The sequence below is a fragment of the Hylobates moloch genome, unplaced genomic scaffold (assembly GCF_009828535.3).
Source record: "Hylobates moloch isolate HMO894 unplaced genomic scaffold, HMol_V3 SCAFFOLD_10, whole genome shotgun sequence".
Lineage (NCBI taxonomy): Eukaryota > Metazoa > Chordata > Mammalia > Primates > Hylobatidae > Hylobates > Hylobates moloch.
The window spans coordinates 7,965,378-7,986,037 of record NW_026652285.1 but is presented as its reverse complement, the minus strand read 5'-3'; the positions used below and the strand labels follow the sequence as shown (position 1 = coordinate 7,986,037).

Here is a 20,660-nt window from a genome sequence, read left to right as displayed (position 1 = left end):
TTTGTGTATTTTTAGTAGAAACGGGATTTTGCCGTGTTGCCCAGACTGGTCTTGAACTCTGGAGCTCAAGCAGTCCACCTGCGTCAGCCTCCCGAAGTGGTGGGATTACAGGCATGAGCCGCCACTCCCAGCCAGGCATATACATTTACATGGTTTTAAGAAGTCAAACAGATTACCAAGATTTAAAATGAAAAGCTGCAATCCTAAGCCCCAATGAATAGATTTGCTCCTCAGAAGCAAATTCTTAATTTTTAATGAATAGATTTGCTCCTCAGAAGCAAATTTTTAATTCTTCTGTTTCTTTTAAGTTACCTGTTTAAAAATTTTGAAAGAAATAACATGCTTATTCTTGAGTTACCAGTTAGGATTAATCTAGTGGACTTTTTTTTTTTTTTTTGTCAGAACAGCCTACCATTGAAATTCTATTGACTTTCTATTGAGAGGTTAGCTATCTTACTTCCCCCCACTCAACACTTGGATATTGGCACTTTTGCGCACACTTCTTTTACCTTTCCCTTTCTTTTTTTTTTTTTTTTTTTTTCCTGAAACGGAGTTTCACTCTTGTTGCCCAGGCTGGAGCACAGTGGTACGATCTTGGCTCACTGCAACCTCTGCCTCCCGGGTTCAAGTGATTCTCTTGCCTCAGCCTCCTGAGTAGCTGGGATTACAGGCATCCGCCATTACACCCAGCTAATTTTTGCGTTTTTAGTAGAGACAGAGTTTCACCATGTTGGCCAGGCTGGTCTTGAACTCCTGACCTCAAATGATCCACCCACCTTGACCTCCCAAAGCACTGGGATTACAGGCATGAGCCACCGCACCTGGCTTCCTCTCCCTTCCCTTATCTTGCCACTATAGTTATAAGTTTTGGTAAAAACAATATTTATTTATACTCATAATTTTACAAATATTATTTGTAACTGAGCCATAGTATATTGAAACACATTTCATTTCTTTTTTTTTTTTTTTTGAGACAGAGTCTTGCTCTGTCACCCAGGCTGGAGTGCAGTGGCGCGATCTTGGCTCACTGCAAGCTCCGCCTCCCTGGTTCACGCCATTCTCCTGCCTCAGCCTCCCGAGTAGCTGGGACTACAGGTGCCCGCCACCACGCCCAGCTAATTTTTTGTATTTTTAGTAGAGACGGGGTTTCACCATGTAGCCAGGATGGTCTTGATCTCCTGACCTCGTGATCCGCCCACCTCGGCCTCCCAAAGTGCTGGGATTACAGGCATGAGCCACTGTGCCTGGCCTTCACATTTCATTTCTTGTACATCGTTTTGTTTTCCCAGGTATTAATGATTATCCTTTTTTTTCACTTAATTATATATGTTAGGAGTTAGTAAACTCCTGCCTGTACTCTGCCACTTTTTTTGTAAATAAAGTTTTGTTGTAACATAGCCATGCTCATTCATTGATAGATTGTTTTATGGCTGCTTTCACACTAAAGCAGAGTTAAATAGTTGTGATAGAGACAGATGGCCTGCAAAGCTGAAAATACTTAGCCTGAAATATTTTCTAGCTGACTTTTTGTAGTTTGGTGACTCTTGATCTGTGTACCTGTTGGTAGTTCATCTGTAGACTATCTGCTAGAAGTGTAAATCGCTTCTCCGTACCTTCAAGGACTTTGTATAATCTTATTAGTTTCCTCTTTTTTCCCCTCTTGTTAATTAATATCCCTATTGTTACCCTTCGTTCCTCTTTTCCGATTTGGATTAGTTCTGTAGTCCTGTTTCACAGTAGTCATCTTGAGAATTCTCTTCGCTTTTCCCTCCTTGTTGGACCCCTCATTTCTCATTTCTCCTTTTTTTTTTGTCTTATTTACTGTTATGGTGGTGCCCAACCTGAGAGTAGTTTCCTGAGAGTGCAAGGATGGTAATGCTTTTGAGATCCTCAATGTTGGAATTCTGAGTCAAACCACAGAATCGCAGGCTCTTAAGTTTCTTTCTTTTCTATCTTTATAATTGATAGTTTTGACTGGGTATAGAATCTTTGATTAGCAACCCTCTTAGACTTCTGGGCACTAAAATGCTAACTGGAAGTTCTGTGTATGTGAGTAGCTTATGACATTGCAGGCTTTACTAGAGTGAATGATCTGGGGACTTGACCGTTTTTATTGGGTGCCTGTCATCCAACTGCCAGTATTTATACGCCCCGTCACCTGCTTAAGTAGTTTTCCCAGAGGAGACTTTCAGTACTCTGACTAGAGGGTATAAGCTTGGCTGCCAGTGTTTAGTGAACCTATTGGGGAAAGGAGGTTTGGAGGTGGGGTTCACTTATATAGTGGTTAGATTTTCACTTAATCTTTTAAATACATCATCTCAGCTGTATCTGAATATCTCTAGTTCTGAGTCCCTCTGTTTCATCCATTTCAAAGAGTGGACCTCTTAAGTTTTTCACTGATCTGGAAGAAAGTGGAGAGGCTCTAATATCTTTGAACTTTCATTCCTTCTACTTTCTTTTTCTTTCCTTTTTTTTTTTTTGAAAGTCTCACTCTGTCACCTAGGCTGGAGTACAGTGGCGCAATCTTGGCTCACTTCAGCCTCCACCTCCCAGGTTCAAGCAGTTCTCATGCCTCAGCCTCCTAAGTAGCTGGGACCACAGACACTAGCCACCACGACTGGCTAATTTTTGTATTTTTAAGGAGACGGGGTTTCGCCATGTTGGCTAGGCTGGTCTCGATCTCCTGGCCTCAAGTGTTCTGCCCACCTCAGCCTCCCAAAGTGCTGGGATTACAGGTGTGAGCCACTGTGCCCAGCCCCTTCTCTTTTCAGTTACACCTATACATCCACCTTCAGGGATGTGTGTGTATGTGTGTATATATATATATATGTGTGTGTGTGTATATATATGTGTGTGTGTGTGTGTATATATGTGTAGCCTTTCTGGGATTCTGCAGTTTGACTCAGTTTATAACTTTGTAAGTTTAACCACTGCACCCGGCTTTCTTTATGAAAAACTCTTAAAAGGCTATTAATAATTGAAAATATGGGCTCATACCTGTAATCCACCACTAAGGGGCCGAGGTGGGAGGATGGCTTGAGACCAGGAGTTTGAGAGCAGCCTGGGAAACATAGCTAGACCCCCGTCTCTCTCTCTCTTTTTTAATCATCTTATTTTATTTATTTGTTTATTTTTACTTTAAGTTCTGCAATACATGTGCAGAACGTGCAGGTTTGTTAATAGATACATATGTGCCATGGTGGTTTGCTGCACCTATCAGCCCGTCATCTGGGTTTTAAGCCTCATATGCATAGATATTTGTCCTGATGCCTTCCCTTCCCTTGCCCCCCCCCACCCCCTGACAGGCCCCAAGTCTGTGATGTTCCTCTCCCTGTGTCCATGTGTTCTCACTGTTCAACTCCCACTTACAAGTGAGAACATGCGGTGTTTGGTTTTCTTCCTGTGTGTGTTTGCTGAGGATGATTGTTTCCAGCTTCTGCAGTTTGACTCAGTTTATATCTTGGCTTCTCCTTTGCCTTATCTAAGTCAGTTAGAATTTTTGCCTTTGCTTGCTAGGTTCTTAAATTTTATGGCTATCTCTTGTCTGTTGCTGCCACTTACACCATTCTCTTTGTCTTCCTCCTGCCTTTTACCGTCTTTATGGAGACAGTTTCATGAGGAAGGTGGAGGCAAATGAATGTGTTCAATAAGCCATGCAAGATACTGGAAGTATTTTTCTTTATGAAAATTCTTTTTTTTGGGAGGAGACAGGGTCTGACTCTGTTGCCCAGGCTGGAGTGCAATGGCACAGTCACAGCTCACTCCTGTATAGCTGGGACCACAGGCATATGCCACCGCAGCTGGCTAATTTTTTTTAACTTTTTGTAGAGACAGAATCTTACTTTATTGCCCAGGCTAGTCTCCAACTCCTGAGCTCAAGTGATCCTCCCGGCTCAGCCTCCCAAAGTGCTGGGATTACAGGCGTGAACCACTGCTCTTGGCTTTATGAAAAACTCTTTATAGGCTATTAATAATTGAAAATATGGGCTCACTCCTATAATCCACCACTCGGGCCGAGATGGGAGGATCGCTTGAGCAGCCTGGGAAGCATAGCTGGACCCACGTCTCTCATTTTTTCTTTTTTTTAATGATCCTATTTTATTTATGTGTTTTTTTTAAGTTCTGGGATACATGTGCAGAATGTACAGGTTTGTTAATAGATACATATGTGCCATGGTGGTTTGCTGCACCTATCAGCCCATCATCTGGGTTTTAAGCCCCATATGCATTAGGTATTTGTCCTTATGCTCCCTATCCCCTGACAGGCCCTCATCTGTGATGTTCCCCTCCCTGTATCCATGTGTTCTCATTGTTCAACTCCCACTTATGAGTGAGAACATGCGGTGTTTGGTTTTCTGTTCTTGTGTTAGTTTGCTGAGAATGACGGTTTCCAGCTTCATCCACGTCCCTGCAAAGGACATAAACTCATTCTTTTTGTTTTTGAGAGATGGAGTCGTGCTCTATCGCCCAGGGTGGAGCGCGGTGGCACGATTTCAGCTCACTGCAACCTCCACCTCCTGGATTCAAGCAATTCTCCTGCCTCAGCCTCCTGAGTAGCTGAGATTACAGGCACCCGCCACCACGCCTGGCTAATTTTTGTATTTTTAGTAGAGATGGGGTTTCAGCATATTAGCCAGACTGGTCTCGAACTCCTGACCTTAGGTAATCCGCCCACCTTGGCCTCCCAAAGTCCTGGGATTACAGGCGTGAGCCACCATGCCCAGCCGAACTCATTCTTTTTTTATGGCTGCAGACCCCCATCTCTTTAAAGCTGGGCACAGTGGCACACACTCTGAAGTGGGACTTCAGAGTCCCAGCTACGCTGAAGACTGAGGTGGGAGGATCACTTGAGCCCAGAAGATTGAGGCTGCATTGAGTTAGGATTGAGCTGTTGTACTCCGGCCTGGGCAACAGAGCAAGACCCTGTCTTAAAAAAAAAAATTGAAAATATAACTTTTTTTTTGAGATGAGGTCTCTTACTTTGTCACCCAGGCTGGAGTGCAGTGGCACAATCATGGCTCATGCAGCCCAGGCTCAAGTAGTCCTCACACCTCAGCCTCCCACGTAGCTGGGACCACAGGTGCACGCTACCAAGGCTGGTTAATTTTTGTACATTTTGTAGAGACAAGATAGCACCATGTTGCCTAGGCTGGTCTTGAACTCCTGAGCTCAAGCTACCCACCTTCTTTGGCCTCGCAAAGTGCTAGAATTACAGGCATGAGCCAGTGTACCTGACCGAAAATACAACTTTTAATTGGAGATTTTCATGAATCCAACAGATGCTGCTTGTTATTTAACCATGTAATTGAGCACTAGTGTTTTTCCATGGGCTGACCCATTTAGGAGGGGAACTAAATTAAGATTGTATTTTATTAGTGAAGTGTTACCAGAAATAGTGTATGCTCTTTTGAGTTACTCTTGAACCATAGTTGTGGTATAATAACTGACTTTATTCTTGAAAGATAAATGCTGGTCCTCAAATCTCTTTTTTACAGGAATTTTCTTACCCTTTTTCCTTCTTTGGAAAAGCAAGTAGGAGAAAAATCAAGCAGCTAAGTCTATCTTTAAGTTATTATTTGGGACTTCTTTTCTGTTGAATTCAATGGAATGATATAGGGAAGGTAGATAAAGATTGATTATAAATTAATGCATTTCTAGACCATTCTGAAACGTAAGTATTATATAGACTGTTTTTGTTTACTAATCAATTCACTTTTGGTATAAGTATTCTGAAAAAAGAACAAGAGTTGTAAAGAAAGAAAATTTATGCTGTGAAACTACTTTGACCTGAACAAAGGAGAAAATAGTATTCCTTACCTTTTTATCTTCTTTTTCCTTTCTTTAAAATTTTTAAAGAAAAAAATCTCATTTTCTGATAATCTGGACCTACATGTAGTTGTCTGTTTAACAGTCTTTAGGGACTGAAAGAGAGGAAATGGAATCAAATTCTAGGGATACAGCTAGGTTACCTGTAAAGAATCCCACAAGTGTAAGAGTAACCACAGGAACAAACCAGTCTTCAGATAATTGGTTAAAAGAATGATGACCAGTGTTTTCTTGAATAGTTTAGGTGTTTTCCTACATTGCTGGGGACTGGATCACATGACAGGTGTTGAGTTTCCTAGTGAGCCCACAAGTAAATGGGTTGTAATAAGTACCGTTGACTTAATGTAGGTTTTAGTCTCTTCTATAAAAGATATTCTGAACTTGTGATGTTTGAGAGCGCATTTGAATAAGATTATCTTGAATAAGAACTTTTTTTTTTTTTTTAATGGAGACAGGGTCTTGCTCTGTGCCCAAGATGGATGGCAGTAGCGCAATCATAACTCATTGCAGCCACAAACTTCCGGGCCTAATTGGTTCTCCCACCTCAGCCTCCAGAGTAGCTGGGACTACAGGCACACACCACCCACGCCTGGCCAAGAACTTTCTTAAGATTGTGTTTGGTTAAGCTTTTTGTCATGTTGAATCTGTTGTAGCCATTTAGCTGAGTGTGCAGTAAAGTTTGTGTATTTAGCAAAAGTTTTAAATGCTTCTAGGAGGGTATACAGAATAGAAACATACCAGTAAAGAATTCTTTTTTTTTAGACAGCTAGTTCAGTATCTTACGTATGTAGTGACATAGGAAGTTTTGTTAAGTGGCAGATGAGATTGTATAGGAGGGAAATAGTTAATAGGGAGCATGTTTGATTTTAATATATACTTTAATCTTACCCCATTCCCTCAACTATATATAATTGATTTCTGTGGAAAAAATGTTGTTAAATCTTTTTTTGATATATTTGCTCTATGTAAAATAGTTATCTTTAATTCTAGTTTTAAAAGGCAATATAGGCCAGACGTGGTGGCTCATGCCTGTAATCCCAGCACTTTGGGAGGCCAAGGCAGGCAGGTCACTTGAGGTCAGGAGTTCGAGACTAGCCTGGCCAATATGGTGAAACTCTGTCTCTACTAAAAGTACAAAAATGAGCCAGGTGTGGTGGCACATGCCTGTAATCCCAGCTACTTGGGAGGCTGAGGTAGGAGAATCACTTAACCTGGGAGGTGGAGGTTGCAGTGAGGAGAGATTGTGCCACTGCGCTCCAGCCTGGGCGACAAGAGTGAAACTCCGTCTCAAAAAAAAGGCAATATAGAGTATTACATGTTATATATGTGTGTGTTTGTATGTCTATATTATGTGTATACATATAGACATGTACATATAGGATATAATAAATCCTTGCTGGATATAACAAAGAAAATAGGATTAAATGTTTGGTTCAATATGTTCTAAGCCTTTGTATTAGAATAATTAGAGCCCTGGAATTAATTAGTAGTAAAAAACTTTGTCCACAGAGTGATAAATTTTTGGTTTTGTGGGATAAAGCAGTAAAAGTTCACAGGAAGGAAAGGATGGCTGTTGTTAATGGCCATTGTATTGGGCAGTGTAGATCTAGAACATTTTCGTCATTGCAGAAAGTTATTTTTTCAGGTGGTATTGCTTACACAAGAACCTTTATATTTATAATTAAAACAGTACTTTTGGTGCTTCAATAAAGAAATTCATCAAATTTTTTAAGGAAGTAAATGAAAGAATATGCTTTAAATTTCACCCATAAAGCTGTATTTATTTTCTGCCACATGTATGGCTTTTACATTATCTCGTGATCTCCAAAACTGATTAAAAATAGGCACCGTGAGATGTAAGTCTCCCCTGGAAATGTATTATTAACCATTAGTAGCGTTAGGATGTCCTTTGGTTAGCTTTCTCACTGTCTCCGAAAAGGCAAATTTCTAGAGAAGCTAGGAGCTATTGCTGTTAGGTTTTTTATGGACTCATTTCCTCTCTTCCTGTCATCTAATGTAGTACTGTCCCGTAGAAGTATAATAGCCACATATGTAATTTAAAATTTTCTACTAGGCACATTTAAAAAGTTAAAAAAAAACCTAAATGTATAGGCAAAATTAATTGTAATATATTTTTTAATTCAGTAAGTCCAAAATAATATCATTTCAGCATATATAATTAAATATGCAGAAGGTATTAATGAAATAGTTTACTTTTTGTACTGTCTTTGAAATTAGGTGTGTGTGCTATGCTTAGAGTATATCTCAGTTTGGATTGGCCACATTTTAAGTCACCAATAGTATATATGTGTGTATTGGACTAATGTATTTACAACACAGTTCTAGGGCTTTTTAAGCCCAGTTGAACTTGGTAGTGTTTATTGGTGAAAGGTACCTTCTCTGGTGGTCAGTGAACCCTTCTGGAATTGTATGCTAAATTGTGAGTATGCTTCAGAATCTTAAAGGCAAGAAGAATCCTATACCTTGTATCAGTCAGGGTACGAACTCTGCTAAATTAGGTGTAGTTACTTCAGCAGACTGGATGTGCCTTTTTATTGTTTTCCCTGTAGCCTGTCTATAATGTTTTGTCCTTAATGTCTGTCATCAAGATTATTATGTATCATTTCTGAAATCTTAAGTGATGATGTCACTAGAATTTGCGTGGTCAATTTTCTACGTTTTCATGCTTTCTAGAACGTTTATGAGAAAAAGTAAATGCTAAGAAAGACTTTTCTTTCTTCTGTTTTTCCTCCTTGTTGAGGTTTTCTTACCATAATTTTTCTTTCTTTCTTTCTTTCTTTCTTTCTTTCTTTCTTTCTTTCTTTTCTTTCTTTCTTTTCGGAGACAGGGTCTTGCTTTGTCTCCTAGGCCAGAGTACAGTGGTGTACTCACTCCGACCTCTGCCTCCCGGGCTCAAACAGTTCTCCTGCCTCAGCCTCCCAAATAGTCAGGACTTCAGGAGTGCACCACCACACCTGACTAAGTTTTGTAATTTGGGTAGAGATGGGGTTTCTCTATTGGCCATGTTGACCAGGCTGGTCTCTAACTCGTAGCCTCAAGTGATCCTCCAGCCTCAGCCTCCCAAAGTACTGGGATTACAGGTGTGAGCCACCATGCCCAGCCTTTCTTACCATAATTTCTTTGTATAATTCTTACTGTAGACTCTTACAAGCTAATTTTTATGTTTTTAGTAGAGTCGGGGTTTCACCATGTTAGCCAGGATGGTCTTGATCTCTTGACCTCATGATACACCCACCTTGGCCTCCCAAAGTGCTGGGATTACAGGCGTGAGCCACCGCTCACGGCCACTTTCTAAGTATTATTTACTGTATAATGTAATATGTTCACTGAGTGAGCAGAAATATGTACAGGATTCACAGGTAAGATGTTAATTTCTGGATTTTAGTATAGATCTTTTGTTCATAGAACTATGTTAATAATACCTGATACTGGTATTATACCTGTAAATTTAAGAATTTAAAAGTTACTCTGAAGGCTGTAGAAATCTGTATTTCCCAAACTTGTCTGGATGTGGGAATCACGTGGAGAGCTTACAAAAAATTATTGATGCCTATGTCTTAACCTGGGACTGTGATCTGGGCTTTGGAAATTTTAGAAGATCCTAATGTAAGACAAGTTTGGAAACTTTTGAATTCACGGAATAAAAATAATCTCAGAATTAAGATGGCTAGGGGAGGCTGGGCACAGTGGCTCATGCTTGTAATCCCTGCACTTTGGGAGGCCAAGACAGGAGGATTGCTTAAGCTCAGGAGTTCAAGACCAGCCTGGACAACATAGTGAGACCTCATCTCTACCAAAAATAAATTTTAAAAATTAACTGGTCATAGTGGCTCACACCTGTAGTCCCACCTACTTCGTTGGCTGAGGCAGGAAGATCGCTTGAGCTCAGGAGGTGGAAGCTGCAGTGAATTCTGATCATGCCACTGCACTCCAGCCTGAGTGACAGAGCAAGGCCCTATCTCAAAGGAAAAAAGAAAAGATGACTACAGTTGGCCGGGCGCGGTGGCTCAAGCCTGTAATCCCAGCACTTTGGGAGGCCGAGGCGGGTGGATCACGAGGTCAGGAGATCGAGACCATCCTGGCTAACACGGTGAAACCCCGTCTCTACTAAAAATACAAAAAATTAGCCGGGCGTGGTGGTGGGCGCCTGTAGTCCCAGCTACTCGGAGAGGCTGAGGCAGGAGAATGGCGTGAACCTGGGAGGTGGAGCTTGCAGTGAGCCGAGATCGCGCCACTGCACTCCAGCCTGGGCAACAGAGCAAGACTCCGTCTCAAAAAAAAAAAAGAAAAGATGACTACAGTTTCTTTTTATTGTGGTAAAATGTGTATAACATAAAAATAATTTTTCAATGTACAGTTCAGTGGCATTAAGTACATTCACATTGTTAACCATCACCACTATCTATCTGCAGAACTTTTTCGTCGTCCCAAACAGAATGTCTACTCATAAAAGAGTGGTAGCTCTTCAATTTTTCTTTTCTTTTCATCAGCTTCATATAACCACCATTCTACTTTGTCTGTCTAGAAACTTGACTGTTGCAGGTACCTCATGTGAGTGGAATCATGTAGTATTTGTCCTTTTTTGTCTGGGTTGCTTCACTAAGCATAAAATCTTCAAGATTCATTTATGAAGAATGTGATAGAATTCCCCTTATTTTTAAGGCTGAATAGTATTCCGTTGTATGTATATACTACATTTTGTTTATGTATTAATCTGTAAATGGTATTTGGGTTGTTTTCACCTTTTGGCTATTGTGAATAATGCTGCTATGAACATTGGTCTACACATCTCTCATCAAGTCCCTGCTTTAAGTTCCTTTGGGTGTCTATCCAGAAGTGGAATTGCTGGATCATATGGTAATTTGAAGTATAATTTTTGGAGGAATTTCTGTACTGCTTTCCATAGTGGCTGCACTATTTTACATTCCCAAAGGCAATGCAGAGGAGTGCCATTTTCTCCACATCCTCATCAACACTTGTTATTTCCTGTTTTTTTTAAAGCTATTTTTATGGGTGTGAGGTGGTATCTTATTGTGTTTTTGGTTTGCATTTCCCTAATGATTAGTGATGTGTTGAGCATGTTACGTGTTTATCGGCCATTTGTATATCATTTTTGGAGAAATGACTGTTGAAGTCTTTTGCCCATTTTTTTAATTGGTTGATAGGGTGTTTAGAGTTTGAAGTCAGTATTCTCTTTACTAGTATTATGATTTTAACACAAGCCATTTAACCTCCTTGTGTCTCAGATTCTCTACTGGCAAATGGGATATCATTTTTCTGTAGCTGCTTAATACAAATGCTAGAAATAGGTTTGATGTGGCACTGCCTAATCTAGCATACGTATGGAATTGTTGCTATTAGAGGAGCCAGCTTTAATCTATAAGCATATAGCTTCATTTTCTGTTTTAGGAATAATCTTTTGATTAATTTCAGTACTTAATTTGAGGAACCTTTTTTTCCACGATGGAAGACTGTTCAAGTTCATTTATAAAATTCTGCCTCATTCATAACTTTTTGTTTTAGATATTGTAGTGTGAGCTCATGGAGATCAACAGTATTCTCTGCCATCCTTTATAGTAGCTAATAATACTTTGAATTGTTACTGTAGTGACATGTTTTTGTTTTAACTCACTTTTCTGAGTGTTAAATACCAAAAATGTTTGATGGGATGATATAAATAACATTTCTCCTTGGAAAAAAAGCAAGTCTGAATTTACTATATTGGTATTTTCTAATTGTTTTATAATATTCTCTGACTAGAATATTGCCTTTAATATAAGGATTTCAGAGATTTGGGTGTGGTGGTGCACACCTGTAGTTCCAGCCACTTAAGAGGCTGCAGCAGGAGGATCACTTGAGGTTGGGAGTTTGAGGCTGTAGTGCTCCACGACTGTGCCTATGAATAGCCACTGCACCCCAGCCTGGGTAACATAGGGAGACCACCATCTCTTAAAAAAAATTTCAGAACGGCACAGTGGCTCATGCTTGTAATCCCCGCACTTTGGGATGCCAAGGTGGGCGGATCACCTAAGATTAGGAGTTCAAGACCCGTCTGGCCAATACATGGCAAAACCCTATCTCTACTAAAAAAATACAAAAAAACTAGCCGGACGCAGTGGCAGGCGCCTGTCATCCCAGCTACTTGGGAGGCTGAGGCAAGAGAATTGCTTGAACCCAGGAGGCGGAGGTTGCAGTGAGCCAAGATCACACCATTGCACTCCAGCCTTGGTGACAAGAGTGAAACTGTCTCAAAAAAAAAAAAAAAATCTTGGCTGGGCGCGGTGGCTCATGTCTGTAACTATAGCACTTTGGGAGGCCGAGGTGGGCAGATCACTTGAGGTCAGGAGTTTGAGACCAGCCTGGCCAACATGGAAAACCCTGTCTCTACTGAAAATACAAAAATTAGCTGGGCATGGTCACGGGCGCCTGTAATCCCAGCTACTCAGGAGGCAAAGGAAGAAGAATCACTTTAACCTGGGAAGCGGAGGCTGCAGTGAGCCAAGGTCGCACTACTGCACTCCATCCTGGGCAACAGAGCAAGACTCTGTCTCAAAAAAAAAAAAAAAAATCTCAACTTGTATCACATATTTAGAATATTGTTTCCCTCCAGTATCACATACAAACTTGGTTTATTTTAAACCATTGTATGTTACAATAAGATCAGACTATTGTATATTGGGATTATATGCTAGCAGTATAGGAGGTAGTGCTTCTTTGATCATAGACTGCTGGGATTGAGTGGTGTTAGTAAATAGGGTAGTGGCAGATAAACAGTGGGAGCTGAGACCATTGGTTACGTGTTTTGTACTTTGGAATATTGGATTGCTACAAAGACTCCTTGGAGACCAATTTATCACTTTACATCAGGAAGCCACATTTTATTATTTAAAAGATAAAATGGGGCCAGATGAGGTTAGCTCATACTTGTAATCTCAGCACTTTGGGAGGCCAAGGTGGGGGATTGCTTGAGGCCAGGAGTTTGAGGCCAGCCTGGGCAACATAGTGAGCCCCCGCCCCTGCCATCCCTAGGAAAAAAAAAAAAAATTAGCTGGGTATGGTAGCGCACACCTGTAGTCCCAGCTACTCAAGAGGGTGAGATGGGAGGATTGCTTGAGCCCAGTAGTTTGAGGCTGCAGCAAGCTACGATTGTACCACCGCACTCCAGTGAGAACCTGTCTCTAAACCATAAAATAAAAAAATGAAGTGGGTAAGTGCTCATTGGAAAGACTGTTAGGAAAGTTGAAAGATGACTTTTATGATTTTATACATACTAAACTTATTTTCCTAAATAATATTTAAGAGAGGTCAAATTAATATATATTTAAACATTTCCCATATTATAATATTTTCAGGAAAATAGATTTTTAAAATGTTAAAAATGCTTTTAAAATAATTTTTAAAATCTTTTAAAATGCTTTGTCATGAGAAAAATCCATTTTAAATATCATTTTTTGTTTGGAGAGTGGAGGGCAGTGGTGTCATCATAGCTCACTGCACCCTCAACCTCTCAGGCTCAGATGTTCCTTCTACCTCAGCCTCAGCCTCTCGAGTAGCTGGGACCACAGGCATGCACCACCCCACCTAGCTAATTTTTAATTTTTTTGTGGAGATGGGGTCTTATGCCGCCTAGGCTCGTCCCAAACTCCTGGGCTCAAGCCCAGCTCCTCTTGCCTCAGCCTCCCAAGTGCTGAAATAACAGGCATGACTGGCTGTTTTTAAATTCTCTTATTTAATATTTCATGTATGAAATGAAACAGTTGAAAGCTGTGTTTTTAAGAATTATACTCCACTGATTAAAGGAACAGTAGATAAGAGGTTATAAAATTCAGGTCTCCTAGCCGCTTTGTCTTTTTTTCTTTTTTTTTTTTTTTTTTTGAGATGAAGTCTCACTCTGTTGCCCAGGCTGAAGTGCAGTGGCAAGATCTCGAGCTACTGCAATCTCTGCCTCCCCAGGTTCAAGTGATTGTCCTGCCTCAGCTTCCTTAGTAAGTGGGATTACAGGTGTGTGCCACCACACCCAGCTAATTTTTGTATTCTTAGTATAAACGGAATTTCACCTTGTTGGCCAGGCTGGTCTCAAATTGCTGGGCTCAAAATGATCTGCCTGCCTTGCTCTCCTGAAGTGCTGGGATTACAGGCCTCTTTGTCTTTTTTTTTTTTGAGATGGAGTCGTGCTCTGTCACCCAGGCTGGAGTGCAGTGGTGTGATCTTGGCTCACTGCAACCTGCGTCTCTTGGGTTCAAGCGATTCTCATGCCTCAGCCTCCTGAGTAGCTGGGATTATAGGCGCACACCACCACACCCGGCTAATTTTTTTTTTTTTTTTTTTTTTTTTTTTTTGAGATGGAATCTCACTCTGCCTCCCAACCTGGAGTGCAGTGGCACGACCTTGTATCACTGCAAGCTCCGCCTCCCGGGTTCACGCCATTCTCCTGCCTCAGCCTCCTGAGTAGCTGGGACTACAGGTGCCCGCTACCACGCCCGGCTAATTTTTAGTATTTTTAGTAGAGATGGGGTTTCACCGTGTTAGCCAGGATGGTCTCGATCTCCTGACCTCGTGATCTGCCCACCTCGGCCTCCCAAAGTGCTGGGATTACTGGCGTGAGCCACCGTGCCTGGCCAGACTGGGCTAATTTTTGTATTTTTGGTAGAGATGGGGTTTTGCCAAGTTGGCCAGGCTGGTCTCAAACTCCTGACCTCAGGTGATCAGCCCACCTCAGCCTCCCAAAGTGCTGGGATTACAGGTGTGAGCCACCGCACCTGGCCCTCTTTGTCTTTTAAAGATAAAGACCACGAGACTGTTTTAGGTTATTGCTTTTACTTATAAATATTCTTGGAAGTATTGGCAATTCAGATTTTAAAAATTTACTATGCAGTAGCTAAGTAAGCACACAGCTTTCATAATCATTTCTGTAGCATTATTTACCCTAAAATTAATCAAATTACAATTTCTCTACATAGTAGGTTATTCTTGCTTGAGTCTCTTCTCTCTCTCCCTTTTTTTGTTTTGTTTTTTTTTTTTTTAAAGAAATGGGTCTCACCCTGTTGCCCTGGCTGGAGTGCAGTGGTTATTCACAGACTTGATCAAAGTGCACCACATGCTTGAACTGTTGGCCTCAAGTATCCTCCCACCCTCAGCCTCCTTGGTAGCTGGGACTACAGGTGCTCACCACCACACCCAGCTCTTCTTTAATAAATGTTTTCCTTAGCATGGTATTTTTAATTAGTAATTCTTCTTAGAATTCTTTTTAAAGATTTGCCTCCCTACCAAGACATGCATTAGTCTTCTGAGGTTGCCTGAAAAACATGTAAAAAGCTTGTAATATTGAAAAATACATAGTAATTCTAGCTGGTTGACTATCAGTTTTTCATTTAAGTTTTTAGCATTTGGTCTTGCTTTTAGATTCTCATGTCCTTTATTATAGTTAAGAGAGAAAAGTGCTTTGAAAATTGGTTTCTGCCTGTGTTGTATGTCAGCACATATATGAGCATAATGGACATATTCTTCTCAGAATTATTAATATTAGCGGTTTTCTAAGACAAAAATACTGTTTAGAAATTATCTTTTATGTATTTACATACTTTGTAACTCATCCTTAGTTATATAGAAAAATTGCGTCAGAAAAGGACGTTCGAAAGAAAGAAAAGCACAAATATGGCTATATGTGCGTTCCCGTGCAGAAGAAAATTTGTAGCATATGATTGTTTACATTAAAATGTTTCTTTGAGAAAAGTAAATGTATAGAGGCTTAAAGCTATGAGGAAAAAACCCAAATCTTAATGTTTTAATTGGTATCAAAAATTATATTTGATGTTTATAACAGGATGTTAGAGTCACACTCTTGATTTGATCTTTTCGCTGAGGCTGTGTAATGGCACCACGTATTTGTTTCATTTTTCAACCCTGCTGGTCCTGAGTTGTCTGTATTCTCTCTAAATTATGCTTGCAAGCCAGTAAGCTCTTTTCTATATTTATCTCTTTCTTTTAGTACTTTATCAAGTGTAGCTCTTAAAAACCAATTTACATTTTGACTTGAACTGTTCTTTAAGTTCATTAGGCACATTTCCTGCCTTGCAGATTATTTCTGGCAATGATTCCACAAAGTGTTTCCCCATTATATAGCATGGGTCATCATTTCCCAGTCTCTCATAGTAGCTTCCTCATCATTTCTCTAGTGTCCTAGATTACTCCACACCCACCATCTAGTCCCAAAGCGGAAGCCACATGTTTCAGGTTTTTGTTTTGGCAGTGCCTCACTTTTGGTACTAATTTCTATATCAGTTATTTTGCTATAACCAAACCATCCCCAAAACTTAGTGGCTTAAAAATAGAGGTCAGGAGATCGAGACCACGGTGAAACCCCGTCTCTACTAAAAATACAAAAAATTAGCCGGGCGTGGTGGCAGGCGCCTGTAGTCCCAGCTACTAGGAGAGGCTGAGGCAGGAGAATGGCGTGAACCCGGGAGGCAGAGCTTGCAGTGAGCCGAGATTGCGCCACTGCACTCCAGCCTGGGCGACAGAGCGAGACTCCGTCTCAAAAAAAAAAAATAGCAGTTAGGTATTCTCACTCGTGTAACTGGAGGTCAACTTGAGGTGGTGGAGGTGGGGAGCGGTTAGCCAGTTAATGTCATACTTTATGCTTTAAACTACAGATTAGGTAGAAGTCTATTCCATGTGTTTCTCATTCTCCTTAGGCCAGTGGGCAGTCTGGTCATATTCTTTTATTTATTTATTTAAATTTTTTTTTTTTTTTTTTTTTTTTTCCCAGGCTGGAGTGCAGTGGCTCAATCTCTGCTCACTGCAAGCTCCGCCTTCTGGGTTCACGCCATTCTCCTGCCTCAGCCTCCCGAGTAGCTGGGACTACAGGCGCCCACCACCACGCCCAGCTAATTTTTTTTGTATTTTTAGTAGAGACGGGGTTTCACTGTGTTAGCCAGGATGGTCTCGATCTCCTGACCTCATGATCCGCCCGCCTCAGCCTCCCAAAGTAAATTTTTGTTTTTTTTGTAGAGATAGGGTCTTGCTCTGTTTTCCAGGCCAGAGTGCAGTGGTATGATTATAGCCCACTGCAGCTTCATACTCCTGGGCTCAAGCAATTCTCCTGCGTCAGCCTCTCGAGTAACTGGGACTATGGATGTGTGCCACCATGGCTTGCTGTTTTTTTAATTTTTTTGTAGAGACAGGCTCTTGTTATGTTGCCATGCTGGCCTTGAACTCTGGACCTCAAGTGATCCTCTCAACTCTCCCTCTCCAGTAGCTGAGATTGCAGTTGTGAGCTACCACACCTGGCTTTGCAGTTTTTTAGTTTAAATGAGCAATAGCATTGGTCTGTTGCTGAGTGGATAGTTCTCAAAGTTATTATTAACAGTCTCTTTACTTATCTTGATTGGGTGGTTATTTTAGATTTATACCCTTTTTACTAAAGCAGATGTCTTTAGTCTTCATAATTCTTCAACCAATAATTATTCCAATAAGATTAACTTTTTTTTTTTTTTAAGATGGAGTCTCACTCTGTCGCCCAGGCTGGAGCGCAGTGGCGTGATCTTGGCTCACTGCAACCTCCGCCTCCCGGGTTCAAGCAATTCTCCTGCCTCAGCCTTCCGAGTAGCTGCGACTACAGGCGTGTGCCACCCCACCCAGCTGATTTTTGTATTTTTCAATAGAGACAGGGTTTCACCATATTGCACAGGGTGTTCTTGAACTCCTGACCTCGTGATCTGCCTGCCTTGGCCTCCTGAAGTGCTGGGATTACAGGCATGAGCCACTGCGCCTGGCCGAGATTAACATTTTAATCAGAGTAGAAACAAGCTTATTTTTTTTCTTTTCTATTATAAACTATTGGTTAAATGCAATGTGGTATCTTGGATTGGATCCTGGAACAGAGAAAGTACATAAGTAGAAAATCCAAATAAAGACTGGAGTTTGGTTAATAGTGTATCATTGTTAATAGTGTATCATTGTTAATTGCTTGTTTGACAAATGATTATCTAAGATGTTCATTAACATTAGGGGAAATTGGGTGAAGGGTATATGGGAACTCCCTATGCTGTCTTTGCAACTTTTCTGTAAATTTAAAATTATTTCTAAATAAAACTTTATGAGGCCGGGCACGGTGGCTCACACCTGTAATCCCAGCACTTTGGGAGGCCGAGGCGGGCGGATCACGAGGTCAGGAGATCGAGACCGTTCTGGCTGACACGGTGAAACCCTGTCTCTACTAAAAATACAAAAAAAATTTAGCCGGGCGAGGTGGTGGGCACCTATACTCCCAGCTACGTGGGAGGCTGAGGCAGGAGAATGGCGTGAACCCTGGGGGGCGGAGCGTGCAGTGAGCTGAGATCGCGCCACTGCACTCCAGCCTGGGCAACAGCGAGACTCCATTTCAAAAAAAAAAAAAAAAAAACTTTATTAAATAAAAATAAAAATTATTGACGTGAGGAAATGTATAGTAATGACTGATTAATATATAGAATTTATAATTTATAAAAATTAAAAAACTTTAATATAATTCAAGCAGAACAGAATGGTATTATAAATTAAAAAACCTTAAAGATTCCTGCTCAAATATCCAACTCCCTTTCCCAGAAGTAACCAGGTTGGTTTTTTTTTTTTTTTTTTTTAACTTTGTTTTACTTCTGGTGGTTACTGTCATAATTCCAGAGATTTTTATACTACCTCTGGGCCTTGATTTATCAACTTTCAACAATGCCACTGGTTTTTTTTTTCTTTTCTTCTTCCTTTTTTTTCTTTCTTTTTTTTTTCTTTTAGACAGTCTTCCTCTGTTGCCTAGGCTGGGAATGCAGTGGTGCTCACTTCAACTTCCACCTCCCGGGTTCAAGCGATTCTCTTGCCTCAGCCTTCTGAGTACCTGGGACTACAGGTGCCTACCACCATGCCTGGCTAATTTTTGTATATTTAGTAGAGGCGGGGTTTTGCCATGTTGGCTAGGCTGGTTTTGAACTCCTGACCTCAGGTGATCCTCCTGCCTCAGCTTCCCAAAGTGCCGGGATTACAGGCATGAGCCACCACTCCGAGCCATTGTCACTGCTTTCTTGCCAAGAATGATAAGTTTTTTGTCTGCTTTTTATTTTAGTTATATTATTTTTAGTTTTTCTGTCAGTTACATTAATTTTTATTTTATTTTTATTTACTTATATATTTTTTGAGACAGAGTCTTACTCTGTCGCCCATGCTGTAATGCAGTGGTGCGATCTTAGCTCACTGCAGCCTCCACATCCTGGATTCAAGTGAGTCGCATGCCTCAGCCTCCCAAGTAGCTGGGATTATAGGCACCTGCCACTGCACCTGGCTAATTTTTTGTATCTTTAGGGAGATGGAGGTTTCACCATGTTGGCCATGCTGGTCTTGAACTCTTGGCCTTAAGTGATCTGCCCACCTTCCAAGTGCTGGGATTACAGATATGAGCCACTGTGCCTGGCCTAAAAAAAATTTATTTCGATTAAAAGCATTTTTTAGACTAGTCACATGCAGTAGTGGAAAGAGGGGAAAGAGTAGAACAAGGAGTTCGATCTGCAGCTAACTGAACAGTCAGTTGAGGTAACTCACTACCTTCAGACTAGCCTCTGTCAGTTACATTTGTAACTTGAATAACATGCTTAAATTTCTGTTTCTTGTTCTATCAAGTTTAGACATTTTGTATCGACTCCATATGTGTAAGATGTAGAAATTCTTAGCTCTGTATTGCTTTTTGCCTCTTTTCTACCATCTATTTTCCCACTTCTGTTAACTCTAGCATTACTTTTACTATAATTTAATTTTAATTCACTAAGTTCTGCTTATCCAGAAGAAATTTAAGAGAGCTTATCCATATATAAAACAGGTTTTGAGTTGATTAATCATCATAGTTTAAAAAACTTTTTTAAAGATGGATTCTTAAGATAAATGTGTAGAGAAGGAATAAGAAGAGTTTATTTTCTTAGTGTACAATCTTATCCTCTTCTGTGCAACTTGACCCTTCTAAATTGTATCTTGAGGATACCTCTGGTGTCCTTGGGAACTTTTATTTTCCAACCTGTATACTCAGCCATACCTGAATTTCATTAAGGTGTACTGTTTTGCATATATTCTTGATTCTAGGATGCCTTCAACTGTAAGACCCATTATTGCTTTAAAATAATGTTATTGGGAGCCGGGCGCGGTGGCTCACGCTTGTAATCCCAGCACTTTGGGAGGCCGAGGCGGGCGGATCACGAGGTCAGGAGATCGAGACCACGGTGAAACCCCGTCTCTACTAAAAATACAAAAAATTAGCCGGGCGTGGTGGCGGGCGCCTGTAGTCCCAGCTACTCGGAGAGGCTGAGGCAGGAGAATGGCGTGAACCCGGGAGGCGGAGCTTGCAGTGAGCCGAGGTTGCGCCACTGCACTTCAGGCTGGGCGACAGAGCGAGACTCCGTCTCAAAAAAAAAAAAAAAAAAAAATGTTATTGGTTGGGAGGGGATTGCATTAAATGATTAGTCCAATTGAGAATTAATAAAGTGAGAAAACATATTTGTGTTTAGTTTCTTATATAGAGGGGAAAATAGGCAGAAATAAAAATTAAGTCACCGTTAATTCTGTTGTCCGCCTTTATTTTCTTTATCCAAATAAAACTTTTTTCTTAAAAAAAAAAAAAAAAAAGAGCTGGGTACGATGGCCCACGTCTGTAGTCCCAGCTGCTTTGGAGGCTGAGGTAAGAGGATCCCTTGAGCCCAGGAGTTACAAGCCAGCCTGGGCAACATAGTGAGACTCTCTCTCTTTCTTTAAAAAAGAAAAAGAAAAAAAATTCATCCTACTATTTTGGTAGCCTGTCCCTT

The 20,660-nt window shown here is 40.8% G+C and overlaps 1 protein-coding gene across 2 annotated transcripts in view; it reads left to right on the top strand.

Moving 5' to 3' along the window:
• MED13 (mediator complex subunit 13) overlaps positions 1–20,660 on the top strand; it is a 128,489-nt gene that overhangs the window by 14,616 nt on the left and 93,213 nt on the right. The gene's annotated exons all lie outside the window — the stretch shown is intronic.